This window comes from Orcinus orca, chromosome 16, assembly GCF_937001465.1.
Source record: "Orcinus orca chromosome 16, mOrcOrc1.1, whole genome shotgun sequence".
Classification (NCBI taxonomy): domain Eukaryota; kingdom Metazoa; phylum Chordata; class Mammalia; order Artiodactyla; family Delphinidae; genus Orcinus; species Orcinus orca.
In genome coordinates, this window is record NC_064574.1 from 73,799,519 (window position 1) to 73,812,823 (window position 13,305).

At 48.8% G+C, this 13,305-nt stretch overlaps 1 protein-coding gene across 1 annotated transcript in view; it reads left to right on the forward strand.

Moving 5' to 3' along the window:
• LOC101274335 (S-adenosyl-L-methionine-dependent tRNA 4-demethylwyosine synthase TYW1) overlaps positions 1 to 13,305 on the forward strand; it is a 451,923-nt gene that overhangs the window by 410,039 nt on the left and 28,579 nt on the right. The window lies entirely within an intron of this gene.

Below are 13,305 nucleotides of genomic sequence, written 5' to 3' on the forward strand. Positions count from 1 at the left end.
CACTCAGGCAGGAAGAGGGCCTGGGATGTCCCCCAATGTGGGACCCCGGCTCACGGAGGGATTAGGAAATGCCAGTCTCACCGTGTTCACACTCCCCATCTGCCCCCAGAGAAGGGGGAAGTGAGGCCACAGAGAGGAGGGCTCGGGAGCATCACGCTGGAGCAGCGGGGCAGAAGGGCTTCATGAGATCATGCCAGCAGGGTTCAGCTCACCCAAGCACTGCACTGGGGACGTTTGGCACATCTGGCTTGAGCAGGGGAGCCCTGAGGTCAGGTTGTGGTGTCTGAAGGGTGCGGGGTGGCCTTGGAACTCTTGCCACTTACCTGCCGCGCACAGAATAGGGATCCCTGGGGGCAAGGCTTTAAGGCATCTGGCACATTTCTTGCCAGGACCTTGGGCTCCTCTGACTAGTCTCTGACCCGGCCCCTTCCCAGGAGACCAGAAGTCAGCACTTCCTTTGTGCCACAGTCTGAGCCCCAGTGTGGGGCTGGGAACTGGGATTCAGGTCTGAAGAGCAAGGCCTCATGAGTCTGCTGGGCAGCGCAGGTGGGGAAGGCACAGCTCTGAGGCCACGGGAGCAGGTTTCTGGCAAGTGTGTGCTGTATCTTTGGGGTTGGAGTGTTTGGCGTGGCAGATGGAACCCAGCGGCGTTCCTCTGGGGGCTGTGCTCTCCTTAGCCCCCAGCCTGCACGCGGTGCTGGGGGGACACATGATCAGAGAAGGAATACCTGGCCATTTATTGAGAGTCCTTCCTACTGATAACCGGAAAAGCTTATCAAAACTCCAGGCTCTTGTTCAACTCATCCAAAAGAATTGGGGCAAGGAACACAAAACACAAAGGAAGAAACACACACACACACACACACACACACACACACACACACACACGCACACACTGAGGCTGAGGAGCAAAGAAAACAAAGAAGCAGGTTATGGAGGCAAAGAACACACTCAGAGAAGAGTGCGGGCGTCCTCATGAGCGAGGGGTGCACTGCAGGGTTATTTATTTATTTATTTTTTTAAAAAAAATATATTTGTTCGTTTATTTATCTTTTTATTTTTGGCTGCATTGGGTCTTCCTTGCTGCACACGGGCTTTCTCTAGTTGCAGTGAGCCAGTGCTACTCTTCATTGCGGTGGCTTCTCTTGTTGCAGAGCACGGGCTCTAGGAGTGCGGGCTTCAGTAGTTGTGGCACATGGGCTCAGTAGTTGTGGCTCGCGGGCTCAGTAGTTGTGGCTCACGGGTTTCAGTAGTTGTGGCACGCAGGCTCAGTAGTTGTGGCTCAGAGGCTCTAGAGTGCAGGCTCAGTAGTTGTGGCGCATAGGCTTAGTTGCTCTGCAGCATGTGGGATCGTCCCGGACCAGGGATCGGACCCGTGTCCCCTGCATTGGCAGGTGGATTCTTAACCACTGTGCCACCAGGAAGTCCACTGCAGGGTAATTGATTCACCCTTTTATCTTATTTTACCCCTTTGAAGGGATGGGGGTCTTTTGATTAGGGGTAGATTATTCATTGAGGGGAGGGTTGAGGTGGGGCCTGGATTGCACCAGGTTGCATCAGCGCATTTGTCTCCTGAAGCCACCGCATATGTGCTCTAAGAGCTGTTTTCCCTTCGGTTGTCCCTTAGTAGTCTAGTGGCTACACGTGGAAGGTTGTACAGGGTCATTAGCAACCTGTGCATTTTTATTGCACATGCTCCACGGTTTCCATGGTCAGAGTTTCTTGTGCAGATGCTACAGAGGTTCTGTTTTAGATGCCATTCCTCCACACGTCATGGCCTCATTAAGTGCAAACCAAGGAGGTGCCTTTGCCTTCTGCCTAATACCTATGCACGAGGAGGCTGTCCTTGGGCCCGGGCCTGTCTTTCCCACCTGACTACATGCCAGGCTCTGTGCAGGACCTCTGCCTCCAGGCTGGGGGGTTAAATGGCAGGCACTGGTCAGAGCTGTAACTCCCTGCCTCACCCCAAACTCCGCCTCCCTCCTTCTGTCTAGCCAACAGACAGGCTGCCGGAGTGAACGTTCTCGAATGCACATCTGACCAAGTCCCTCCCAAAACCCTCCCATTCCTCCTTTAAGCCCGTTGTCAAGTCCACACTCCGCAGCCTGACACACCTCACCACCGGTCCTGTGGAATAGCTCGTGCCGCTGCTTCCATCTCTAATTCCCATCCTTTCCTCCATCCCCCTGACCGGCTCCTGCACAGCTTCTAAATTCAGACTTTTGAGTTTGCAGTTAACCTCATTCAGATGATTTCATTGGCTTGCTCGTTAAAGTACACGTTGGCCTTAAGTTTTTTCACCCAAGGCAACTTAGCACAGAGCTTTTCAACACATTTCCAGAACTCCTAGACTTTGAGCATCTTATTGAGTAAGATATTACCCTGGTGGCAGTGCATCCTTATTCGTATCGCCCTTTCTTCAGGATCAGAGCCTTGGCTGTGATGGTCCCCAAAGGACAGGAGCCATACCGAGCAGGTTCAAGTGGCTTAGACGCACATGCTCAGGAGTTCTGACCTCTGGGTTTATGCTCAAGCCACAGAACATTATTGATCACTCTGTACTTTACTTGAAATGATTGATAGTTGGTAACAAAACATGGGCAATATTTTCATGTTTGATTTTTAGGTGGTTTTGTCCTCTCATTTTTCTAAACTGGTACTAGACGGAAAAAGATGTTTATACTATAGAGTCCCTAACTGCTGTCATGGCATGAAAGCATGTAGCAGTCAGCATGCTCTCTGCTACCAGTAACAGAGTTAGTGGTTTTGAAGTAGTGGTTTCAAACAGTAGGGATTTTTATTGCCTCATATAAGCAATCTGGAAGTAGGTGGTTTCCAGGTTGAATCTAGGGATGAATAATCGAAGACCCAGGCAGTTTCCAAGCTTTCCACCACACCCTTTAGGACATGTTGACTTTCGTTTTCAGACTGTTGCCCCATGGTCTCAAAATGGCTGCCAAAGTTCCAGGCATCACATTCTCTCACAGTTGTGTTCAAAGCCTGGAAGGAAATGGATGAGGAAGAGAGCTCTCCTCTATTGAGTTGCTCTATTAATCAAAAAGGGAAAAACACCTTAGAGACTTCTCTTTAAGTCTATTAACCATAAATGGGTCAGTTGACAACCTCCAATTGCAAGGGAGGGGGAGAGCACAAGCATCTGGCATTTTCAGCCTCTAGTGTGGGAGGTAGGTACTATTAGGAGCGAAGAAGGTGGACAACAACTCCACCTGCTGCAAGAATATATATCTTGTGTGTGTAGTTCACCAACATACCAAACAGGTATGGAGCACCTGCTGAGGGCCAGGTTCTTGCTCTGGGTGCTGGAAGAGGAACTTCACATTGTAAGACTCGGTCCCTGCCCTGTCCAGGAGAAAAGCAATACCCATGAGCCAGAGATTAAAAATCAGCAAATTAAATGCAAAGTAGTCTTAGAACCTGGGAGTAGGACTGAGAAACTAGCTTTGTCTTGGAGAATGGAGAGCTTCATGGAGGAGGTGACATTTGAACTGTGTCTTGAAGGATGAATGGGAGTTTACCAGAGGAAGAAGGCAAGTAAAGGCCATTTCCGGCCAAAGGGCAGCACGGGCAGATTCAGAGCTCTGAAAAAGCCTGCTTTTGTTTTACTGATCGCCACCTCTTCCACCACCACCCCGGCTCTGAAGGAGAGCCACCCTTAATCAGAGCTGAGCCTCACGGCCCATTTGGTTGTTCTGAGAGCAGCAGTGATGAGTGCTCATTCCACTCGGGAATTCTTCATTCAGAGAGACCTGAAGTCCTTCAGACCTGCAGTGGGTGGTGTGGGCTGCTCTGTGGGGCATTTATTCTTTGTTCAGCCCACGGTGACACCCTGACTTTTGGGGTATGCACGGGTCCTCACCCACTGTATGGGGGAGTGTCTGGTGGAGGCTATGCTCTTAGTCTCCCCTTGCCCCTCCTGGCCCTGAGATTGGCCATATGACCCTGAACTAGGGCAGTGGCTCTGCCCGCCCCCTGGGTCTGCTGATGGGTCTGGATGTGAGCGGGACTGATGGAAGGCCTTCCCTGGATTTCTTCACGTCAAGCCTGCGGAGGCTGATCTGAGAGACGGAGCCCGTGTCCTGCCAGGGCTCGATGCCTGTATCCAGGTGTCCCTCTGCACAGCTTCCCCACGCGCCGCCCTTATGGGGAGCGACAAGTCACGTCTTTCACTTGGGTTCATTGGAGCTGGTTTTATCACTTGCAGTAAAGTCTTGGCTAATCTAGTAGCACATCACTAGCGGAAGCCCACTGTCTGCCACCTGGCTGCCGCCTCTCCTGGTAATATCCCTGAAGAGAAGAGAGGCCTTCTCTTCTGTCCTGCTGAGTCTGGTTGGAGGAAGATCTCCTGTGAGGCCTGGCTCAGCAACTTCTCTCCCATTTCTCTGGGGCCTTCCCTCTGTGGCTCCTTTCACTCCAAGCCAGCCCCGTGGCTCCTATGACCCCAGCAGCCCAGGGCTGCCATGCTGCAGGCCCGTGTCATCCCACAGCTACGTGAGCATGCATGCTGCAGCTGGGGCCTGTACAGATGATAAAACTCTCTCCACCTTTCACTCCTTGGGACACACACACCTTCTCCTGGGCCTGGGGACCCTCTTCTTGGGTTCTTTCTTGCTCCTTTGCCTTGGGTGCCTCTGTCTGGGTCTGTCTGCTGCTGACACGCTGTGTGCAGGCCGTTAGGTAGAGCCATACCCGGCTCTTGTTTTAGAGGCCTATTATCTTAATTCCCAAAGCTTTCACAGGGAACAGGCAGCAAATACAGCAGCGGCAGCATGCACTCTGCCTGCCTCCTAATTATGGCAGTTCATGACTCAGAATCTCAAACTGGTCATTTCTTTGGCCACAGACAGCATCCTGTGCCACTCTTCCCTGCATCCCCTCCGAAAGAGTCAGCCCATCGTTCCAGGAGGAGGGGATGCTGTTGCAATTCATCATGGTACAGATACTACTGTGCGGGGTGGAATAGCGATGCTGTCTGCAGCAGGGCAGGGCATGAAGGGAGGAATAAAACGTACTTCATTAAGAGAAAATTGCATCAAGCCCTCATCCCCGCACGCTCATTTTACTGTGCTCTGTTTACCAAAGCTCATGTGGGCTTATTTAATTTTATTGGAAAATAAGAAAATGCCCCCCAAAATCACTGCCTCACACAAACACACCTAGCAATAAAATAAAGTGTGTGTTTATAATGCTTTTAGATTTTATCTCATTAACAGGCCACTTCCCTGACCCGGTGGGATCTGCACACTGTGGGGATGGGGAAACAGGCATCGGGGTATTTGTGCGTGTGCAGGGCAGGCCCCTTTCTCCTGGGGGTGCCGAGGCCCCCGCCGCCCTCCCTCTATGGTTAAAAAGCTTTCAAACATTCTCTATTTCATGAGCCCTGACCCCGTCCCTCATTGTTTCATGTTCCCCCTAAACAACAACTGGAAATTTTTGTGTGAAATCAAGCTTCGTTTTTCCCATCCCCTGAGGAATACAAAGTCAGGCAAGGAGAAGAAACCCCCTTTCTCACCTCCAGTTAGTTCCCTGCGTTGTCTGCTCCAGCCACACCACCAAATCCGCTTCAGCGAAGTCCCCGGTGACGCCTCAACCTCAAAGCCAACAGATGCCCCCCTTCATCCCGCCTGACTCTCTAGCTTTTGGTCCCAGGACCACTTCGCTCTCACCTCCCCCTCCCGGCGTCCTGCCGGCACCTCCTGCCCGCCATGGTGATTCTCGCCCTGGCTTTCCATCTCCCTGTTCCTCTCCACCCCACACCCTGTGACCTCAGCCTTCCCGCCTGGCCCTCTCGAGTCTGTACCACTTCCACGTGGATGGCCCCAACCCCGGGTTCTCTTCTGAACCACAAGCCTGTTTATCCAAGTGCCTTTGAGGTTCCCTCACCTTGAGTCCCCTCCCAGCCCCGCCTTTTCCTGCTTGCCTGTCCCTTCAACACACGGTCAAGGTAGTAGGGCCCCTCAGAGGCCCTCTGTGCTCCCACCCGAAGGAACTGCCCCTTTGTTTGTACACAATTCTTTTTTTTTTGGAGGGGGGGCCGCGCAGCATGTGGGACCTTAGATCCCCGACCAGGGATTGAACCCGTGCCCCCTGCATTGGAAGGGTGGAGTCTTAACCACTGGACCACCAGGGAAGCCCCTGTACATACTTCTAATATTGTCCATTGCCCATGGGTTGTCTTTTATTGATCTAAATGTTTGCCTCCCCTCCCCCACCCAGACATGACCCCCAGCGGGAGTCTGAGGCGCCGTCACCTTCCTGGGCAGTGCCCGGCTCTGGGCAGGCCCCTTGCGAAGCCATTAGCGCCTGCCGAAGAATCACCATGGGCATTATTTCCTTTAGCAAACTCACCAAATAACAGATTGCTAACTGTCCTCCTTCCCTTCCCTTCCCTCCTCTTCAGGCAGTTCTGAGAGCCCTAATATCTCACAAATCCTTCCTAATGGCCTCATTTATAAAATCATTCTCTTTTTTAATAAGTCAGGGGTGACTTGCCACGTCTATTCTTAATGGCTTCTTTCTAAATGCCTTGGCACCTCTTTGGGTTTTCGAAAGGCCCTAAGTGGTTTTCTGAGTTTACCGGCACCAGTTTTTCCTTTTAAGGTATACCCGTCTGCAACAAGAACATTTCTGAATGACTCATAATTTCTATATCGCGGTTTTCTTCCAGTGGATTCAAAATATTTTGTACCTTTGATACTTTTGCCCTGATATGCGGTGTCAGCAGACCAGGGCCCCCTTTCAAGTGACTGTGGCTGCCTGGGGGCTGCAGTAGTTTATACGATTTGTCCACATACTCACTGCCTCTCTCTGGGCCCATCACTTCAGCAACCTCCCTGGTGCCTCCTCTATGGGAGGGGTGGACGCCCCTCCTGTCCCGCTGGCTTCAGGCTGGGCTGTTGGACTAACTTTGGCCAGTGGTATGTGATCAGATAGGACATCCAACGTAGCCCAGCAGAAGTTTTAAGAACCAGTGTGTGTTTCTACCCGCTCTTTTCCTTCCCCCTTTGCCAAGAAAATGGCCTGTCCCCTTCTGCTCACCTCCCTAGAATGATGAAGACACTTGGACCAGAGCCCCAGCCAAGCAGCAGAAGTGTGTGGTTATAAGCTCCTGCGGTTTTGGAGTCGTCCATTGCTACAGCACAACAGGGCAAAAACGGACTGATACAGATGCTCTTGGTCACTCAGAGAAGACAGAGATTTATATGTTGAAAACTCTAAGGAGATTTTCTTACTAGCCCATTGGATCATGGGACACCTGCTAGCTTGCTTTTTTAAAAGGAGTGCCTTTTGGAGAAGACTCATTAAACCTTCAAAACCTTCATTTCCCATTGTGATGTCACCATCTCCCAGTTTTAGCGTCCATTCCTCCCATCACCATAGCAACACACATTCGGGGACAGGAGCTGGAAAATCCTCGAAAATGATTGGGGGGGGCAATTTTCAATTCCTCCTTGGACCTCAGAAACCTCATCTTATCTTCTGTAGCTTTATTATCTCAGGTAAAGATGAAGGCAGAATGTTCTAAGACAAAGGGGGTCTGCTCAAGTATAAGGAAATGTTGCCATTCCTGCCCCTGGTGGAGAAGGAGAGGAAAGATTACTCAGAGCATGCTCCACTGCAAGGGAATGGCATATATGGGGCTCCAGAAGAGCTCCCCCAAATCCAGCTGAGTTGCACTCCACCGTCTCCAGGTGGTACTTTGCTGAGGATGTGTCTTTTTTTTTTTTTTTTTTTTCGGAGTGAACAGACAAAGCCTTTATAAAATGTGTGAGATGGTTCAGAACTAAGATGAACTTTACACGGGAGCAATAACAAAACACGAGGATTATGATGCTTTCAATAGACATTATGAAAAAGCAAAGAAATCAATGCGTGTGAAAGAACACTGGAACAGATTGCATTAAAAACCTCAAAGGGCTGTGATTCCTTCACTCAGAAGAGCCGCGGGACGGCGAGGGGCCGAGCGCAGCAGAGCAGGGGCAGCGCCGGAGCGGAGGGCGGGCAGCGCTGCCAGCCTGAGGATGTGTCTTGATTGGCAGTCTGCCCTGTGTGTCACTAGGATCACCTACATCTTGGAACCCGGCAACCCCAGATGCTCTGATGAATCGTGTATTTTGAGGTCCTTACATCTAAACCGGTGCAAACAGCTTATAACTCTGTCAGGATCTGGCAAGTGTATCCTCACTTTCTTATATGGAAGCCTGAGTTTTGGTTGTCAATTCATTTCACCAAAGAGATAACACAAGAATTTTTTTTTTCACCTGAATTTTTAATTTTTATCCTCTTATAATCCCTTTATTGTTAAATGATATCTTTTTAATTTATTTTTAATTTACTTTTTATTGACGTATAGTTGAATTACAATGCATTAATTACTGCTATACAGCAAAGTGACTCAGTTATACATATATATATATATATACACATTCTTTTTCATATTCTTTTCCATTATGGTTTGTCCCAGGATATTGAATATAGTTCCCTGTGCTACACAGCAGGACCTTGTCGTTTATGCATTCTATATATACCAGTTTGCATCTGCTAATCCCAAACTCCCGATCCAACCCTCTCCCACCCCACCTGAATTTTTTAAAAGAGAAGATACGACGCTGGGCTTTGGAAATAAATGTCCTGGTAACTTTCCACGCTTACACCTGACTCAGAACCAAACCAGGGCAGATGGGAGCAATGACCTGTATCTGTGCCATGTGTGTGCATCCTGGTCTGGAGAACTTGGCTTTGAGACCCAACAGGAGGGCCTCAGCAACATGGGCCTGCAGGGTAGGGAGGTAGGTGTACCAGTCAGGGTTCTCAAGAGAAAGAGAATCAGTAGGAGGTTAGACATTTTGATTAAAAGAAGTTATTTCATGCAATTATGGGGCCTGAGAAGTCCTACAGTCTGCCATCTGCAAGCTGGAGACCCAGGAAAGTGATGGTAAAATTCCGTCTGAGTCTGAAGATCTAGAAACCACGGGAGCCAGTGGTGTAAATCCCAGTCCAAGGTCAGGAGAAGATGAGATGAAATACTCCAGCTGAAGCACTGAGGCAGAAAAGCAAAGCGGGTGAATTCCTCCCTCCTCGCCTTTTTGCCTCAATAGCTTGGGTGATGCCAACCCACACTGGGGAGGGTTGATCTCCCTTACTGAGTCCACTGATGCAAATGCTAATCTCATTGGGAACAACCTTTTATGGGGCATTCCCTGGCGGTCCAGGGGTTAGGACTTGGCGCTCCCACTGCCAGGACCTGGGTTCGATCCCTGGTTGGGGAACTAAGATCCTACAAGCCGCGTGGTGAGGCCAAAAAAAAAAAAAAGGAAACCTCATAGAGACACCCAGAAATAACGTTTCACCTGGGCGTCCTGTGGCCAGTCAAGTGGACACAACATTAACCATCACAGGAGGGAAGCCAGAAGCAGCCCCCAAGCCTGGCCCCAAAGGATGGCACGTGAAGAAATGCCAGCAGCCTGAGAGGACGTGGGAAACAGAATCACACCCAGGGAGGCCCGATGGGGCCGGGGGCACACAGCCCGGGATAGGGGTACAGAGACCTCCACAGTGTGATCTCAGGGTTATCCCTTATTAGCCAGACTCTCACCAGCACCTGGAACGAGAAGGGAGAGTTGGAAAAGAACCCAGAGGAAGGTGGGTGGCAGGAGTGGGCAGGGGCCAGTGCCTTATTGGAGCAGGGCTGGATTTCTAGTAGGACCTTCCGGGAAACTAAGGCAGACTTCCGGCAGCCAGTTGTGCGCTGGACGAACGAACTGGGGAGGGTTGGGGGAGGGCCCTGTGACTTGTGAGCTTTGGGGCCCCCAAGGCTGCCCCCAGAAAGTTGAGACACAGGTTCTGGTGGAACGACCCCTTCCAGCCTCCCTGCGACGAGCTAGCCTGCCTCCCTGGCTGTCACAAGGTCTTTGCAGATTGCACGGGAGGGAGCCTGCCGCCCCGCAGCCCCCCGCAACTCAGCCGCTTGTTTCTCTCTCCCACGCTGGCGATGGCCTCTGACAGTTTCACTCTCGTGGGCTGTTAAGATGTTCATTTCCTCTCAGGTATAAATGGAAATTAGAGGAAATAAAATGCCCTAGAATTATTTGATGTTTTTCTGATTTGATTCCCAACAGCCCTCTGAACCTAATCATCTCATTGTTGCCACAGAAGGAAACATGAGAGTGCTGCTGGAGGATTTGGTCTCTGTCCTCTCCTTAGACCCCGCAAACCAAAGCTCCCCCTTGAGAGAGAACCTGTCCTGTTTTATCACAAATATGTGGATTCCCAGAATGAACTGAAAGACACTAAGTAATTCTGAAGGAATACTAAGAGAATTGTGTTCCTGTTTATGATCAATTTCTATCAGTTTCCTCCCGTCTCTTTCCCTGGGGGGAGACATCTGCAGGAAGCTTCATTCAAGAGTCACAGCCATCATGGTGCTTTGAGCATCGTGAGATGGGCAGTGGTTCCATTTTATGAGTCTCCTTGAATATTCCTCTCCTTCCATGTGAAGCAGAGGGCTGGGCTGGGTGTCAGAATGCTGGTTTACTTGGGAATGCTGGTCTCCCATTACAGCTTTGGGAAGAGCCCCTGCTGTACTTCCTGGTATAGGGGTAGCAACTCCTGTTATCTGCTCCTCAGGCTCCCAGATCTGGTTTAGATGCAGGTACATCTCTTCCAGAATAACTTTCCAGAATTCTAGTGGAAGGTAGTGTGATGAGGGCTAACACTCAGCAAAGTGAGTTTTAAAGTTAAGGCTTTTTTTTTTTTTTTGGTCACGCCACATGTCTTGTGGGATCTTAGTTCCCGACCAGGTATTGAACCCGTGCCCCCTGCAGTGGAAGCGTGGAGTCCTAACCACTGGACCACCAGGGAATTCCCTGAAGTTGAGGCTTTTTAATGACTGTGTGTGTGTGTGTGTGTGTGTGTGTGTGTGTGTGTTTCTTTCAAGTCTTTCCTATGGAATCTTCCCAATGTCAATGTACTAATAACCTGTCTAGTAACCACAACACACACAATACATGGGGATTTTAAGTAGAAAATCAAAGATTTAAAGGGCTGGAAGGGACCCTCAAAGTCCTGGAACCCTACTTCCTGAGAGTGTTCCCATTATTTCTACAGAATCCTAACCCGGCATTGTCCAATGTAGAATGGAATGCCTCTGGTGATGGAGACCTTACTGCCACTCAGAGGGATGAAATCACTAACGAGAGATTTCTTTGGTTGAGGTGAAATAATTCTCTCACAGTAGTTCTCAGGCCCGGTCCTGGTTCTCACCATTGGGAAGTTCAGAGCCAGATAAAACTACTCCCTGAGGTTGTCTTCTCTGGACGGTCAACCAGTTGCTTCTACCATTGCCCACATGAAAAGGGCTCAAGTCTCCTTGGATTTCTGACACATTCTGCTCATCAGTCCCTCTCTAAGGAAAACCAGGAGCCCAGGTTTCCTGAGCAGGGCAGCTGCTCCCTGCACTTTGAGAACTTGAGGGGCATCCTGCCTTCCATCAAGCGAGAGCCTCCTCATGCCCTCAATACAAACGTGCAAACAAGGGCTAAGGACCACGCAGCACACAAACCAGGCCTGCTGAGGACTTCAGACTCCAGCAGCAGGACCCCGGTCGTTGACTTGAGGGCCATTTAAAAATTGTTGTTAATGAATTTATTAAGGTATATTTGACCTAACATAAACTGCACATATTTGAAGTGTACCGTTTGATCAATGTGACCTATGTATATATACATCCATGAAACTATCACCTCAATCAAGATAATGGACAGTCCGTCACCCCCCAGAATCTCCTTGTTTCCCTTTATAAACTCTCCTCTCCTCCCTCCCAGGCAACTGCTTGTCTGCTTTCTGTCACTAAAGCTTAGTGTGCATTTTATGGGGCTTTGTATAAGCTGAATCGTATGGTATGTACTCTATTTTCTGGCTTCTTTTACTCAGCATATTTACTTTGAGATCCATCCACGTTGTTGTTTACCTTCCCACCAACAGTGCACACGTGTTCCCTTTTCTCTACCTACTCACCAACACTTGGTATCTCATCTTTTTGACAACAACCATTTTACAGGTGTGCGGTAATAGCTCTTTTTGGGTTTGACTTGCATTTCCCTGATGATTAGTGACATTGAGCACCTTTTCATGTACCTGATGGCCATCTGTATGTCTTCTTTGAAAGAATGTCCATTCAGGTTCTAAGTCCATTTTAAAATCAGATTGCTTGTTCTGTAGTTCTTTTTTTTTTTTTTTTTGATGAAGAGAGTATGGCATTTATTTTATTTATTTCAGTTTCCAGTTGTTCATTGCTAGTATTTAGATACATAGTTGGGTTTTTTTTGTATATTGATCTTGTATTCTGCAAACTCTCTAAACTCATTTATTCGTTCTAGTAGTTCTTTTGTAGATTCCACTAATCATGTCATCTGTGAATAAGTTTTGCTTATTCCTTTCTAATCTGGGTGAGTTTTGTTTCTTTTTCTTGTTTTATTCCATTGGTTAGAACCTCCAGTAGAATGTTGAATAGAAGTTGTAAGAGCAGAAATGACTGTCATCTTCCTGATCTTTTAGAGAAACTGTTCAATCATGATTAAGTATGATGTTAGCTATAGGCATTTTGTAGATGCCCCCTTTCAAGGCTAAAGAAGTTCCCTTCTATTCGTAGTTTGATGTGAGTTTTTTTGTTGTTGTGGTTTGGTTCTTTTTAATAAATTTATTTATTTTATTTTTGGCTGCGTTGGGTCTTTGTTGCTGTGTGCAGGCTTTTCTCTAGTTGCGGTTAACGGGGGCTACTCTTTGTTGCCGTGTGCGGGCTTCTCATTGCGGTGGCTTCTCTTGTTGTGGAGCATGGGCTTCAGTAGTTGTGGCCCGCAGGCTCTAGAGCGCAGGCTCAGTAGTTGTGGCACACGGGCTTAGTTGCTCCGTGTCATGTGGGAACTTCGTGGACCAGGGCTTGAACCCGTGTTCCCTGCGTTGGCAGGCGGATTCTTAACCACTGCACCACCAGGGAAGCCCTGATGTGAGTTTTTATTAGGGATGGATGCTGGATTTGGTCAAATACTTTTCTGCATCTTCTGGGATATATGTGCAGTTTTCTTTTTTTATTTAGTCTGTTAACATGGTGAATTACACTGGTTTTTGAATGTTAAGCCAACTATGCATTCCTGGGTTAAACCTCACTTGGTCATGATGTATCCTTTTTATGTATCATTGGATGGAATTTTCTAAAGTTTTGTTAAATTTTTTTGCAACTATATCTGTAATGGATTTTGGGCTGTGTAGTTTTATTTTCTTGTAATGTCC